This window comes from Adiantum capillus-veneris, chromosome 14, assembly GCF_014529385.1.
Source record: "Adiantum capillus-veneris isolate H3 chromosome 14, ASM1452938v2, whole genome shotgun sequence".
NCBI classification, from domain to species: Eukaryota; Viridiplantae; Streptophyta; class Polypodiopsida; order Polypodiales; family Pteridaceae; genus Adiantum; species Adiantum capillus-veneris.
The window spans coordinates 5,371,933-5,374,698 of record NC_140944.1 but is presented as its reverse complement, the minus strand read 5'-3'; positions in this window follow the sequence as shown (position 1 = coordinate 5,374,698).

The following is a 2,766-nucleotide window of genomic DNA, read 5'->3' as shown; positions in this document are numbered from 1 at the left end:
GCTTCATGCTTGAGCAAAAAGGAGGGCTCGCCCAAAGCAAGCAAGGGGTATGCTGGGGGGGTATACACCTCTCACACACTCATTTTTTTTCAAGTATTCTCACTTGGTGAAAGTGGAGGAACTCCATCTCCTTCTCCAAGCTTGTTGAGAGGTTGAGTGCCTACACCAACACTCTTGGCTATGGAATGCAAATGCAACAAAGAGCCATGCTTCAATGCTTAAGCTTGCTATATTCTCCATCTTCATTACTATGCTATTATGTATGCTAGCAAAAAGAGTGATGATAAGCGAGTAACTATTTCTTTCTCCTATGAAATGTTTCTTCTTCCTCTTCACTACCCTCATTCCCCGCTAGCTCTCTCCACTTTTGAAGGTGTTTGAGGACTTGGGACCGAAGCTTGAAATAGTTAATGCTTTCTACAAAGTTTATGTTATGCTCGTGATGCATGAAGCTTTCCATCTTCATTGCATCACCTAGGTTACAAGGAACACAAAGATTGTATTCTACCAAGTCTTTCTTGATGGGAGAAACTATAATACAAATGGCTATTGGCGGGGGAACCGGCTCCGCATAAATCCGGTCCTCTACAGTTGTCATGTTCTCTAAATTCTCTCTCTTGCAAAAGTATTGTTCATGCCAAGTTAATTAAGGTTAATGGTTATGTTGCTACTGCTAATTAAGTTCACAAAGTAGTCTCATAAAAATGCTCACTCTAATTCTCTTAATTCCGCTATTCTCAAAGTTCATGGGCCATTTCCATTACATTGGTATCAAAGCTATTGGTTTCTCTTTTCTTGCTTAAGAAGAGAGGTCCTTCAGTTGTAGTCTCAAATGTTCTCAAAGTAGTCTCCACTCTAATTCTCTTAATTCCGCTATTCTCAAAGTTCATGGGCCATTTCCATTACATTGGTATCAAAGCTATTGGTTTCTCTTTTCTTGTTTAAGAAGAGAGGTCCTTCAGTTGTCCATGAAAGGTTGGGCCTGTTTATTGCGATAGGGTAAGTGGGACAGGGATCTATTATCTTGGTTGAGAAGGACTTAGTTCGAGGTACACCGTTGGGAACTATAGTCTTAATAATGCCTCTTGGGGCTTGCCTTTGGCTTAACCATTATTGAGCTACTAGCAAGCTCAACAGAAACTATAATCAACCGAGCAATGTTAGACCCTCTCCACTAGTCTTTGAATCAACAGTGTCTAAACCACTGGTGTGGCTGCTTGAGAACTAATTTTCAAAGGTAAAGAAGAATAGCGAGTAAGGTTTATGAGGGTACCAAAGCACAAAGTAACTTTATACATAAGTTTAATTAGCATGGCTGGCAATAACCAAGAGAGTAGAATGAACATTGATAACTTTGATTTTTCACATGAAGGTGCTAATGATGATGCCCCCATGTTTGTTAATTATCTTGTTACTAGGTTGCAACAAAAAGATATGGGCAACCCTGCTTTGCAAGCCGAAGTTACTCAACAACTTCGTTCTTATAGGATTTCCTTTCCTCTCTAAGAGAAGAGAGAGCTTATGGCGCCTCTTGATGAGACTCCAAAAAGAAGACTCTCTCCCATAAGAGAGGAGGAATCCAAAGAACAAGAAAGAAGCGAATCACTAAGTTCCTTTGAAGATGTGGCTCAATGAAGAGGGCGGTCTAGATGGTCACCAACTCCTCCCAAGAGGAAACTGTCAACCCATAGTCCTTCTCCTCATCATTTCGAAAGGAAAGAGAGGAAACAAAGGAGGAAAAGGGCAAGAAAGAGGTCACCCTCTTCTTCTGAACTTCACCTTCCTCCTCTTCCAATGAAAGCTATGGCTATTCTCCTAGAGATACAAGAGGGGGAGGACATCACAAATCTTACCCTGCATGGCGAAGGTCACAAAAGTTCAAAGAGGGAGGAAAGAGCATCTCTTTTCTCACCTATGATGGCACCTTTGGTGCTACCAAGAGACAAAGTATTGGCCTTCATCCAACAATTTGATGCGGCCTTTGGAGACGAGGGCTTCACGGAGTCCTCCAAGCTACGTCATGTAGCTATGCACTTCCAAAAATCTATTTGTCAATGGTGGGATAGCCTTCATGGCAACGGTGAAGCCCCAAAGACATGGAAACTCTACAAGTTTCCATCTGAAGCAATTCATTGCAAGTGATGCAAAGGAAAAAGTGCTTACCAAATGGCGGAGTTTGAAGCTTCTCCCCCATCAGTCTATCCACAAATATATGGACAAGTTTTGGGACTTACATCTCAAGGCTACTGTCTTTCAAAAAATAGACTTTGTCGAGCAAAATAAAATATTATGTGCGGGATTACCTCAAGAAATGGTCAAGTATGTCAACTCCCAATGGCCCGATTCTACCATGGAAGTAATCAACCACTCTATGGTTGCTTCACACATCAATTTCAACAAGGGGCTAAAAGGAATGCCAAGCCCTTGGAAAACAAAGATCAAAATAAAGCAAAGGGGAAGAACAATGCTCAAAATTCTTCCCAAGGCAACTCTATCAACAACAATAAAGCTAAGGAGAAAGGAGTCTACAAGGCAAGAATCGACTTTCTCCTGAGGAGCTAGAGCGTTATCACAAAGATAACCAGTGCTTCAAGTTCGGGGAGCAAGGATAGGCCTATCGTGCCTTCCCCCAAAGAAATGTGCGCATGAGTTTCCTAGAGCCTTTATGTCTGAAGCTCCAAAAAAGAGGATGCTCATTGCCAAGGATATCTCCTTTCCTATGCTTGGAAAAAGATGCAAGAGCATGATGTCTTTATTTTGTTTGAC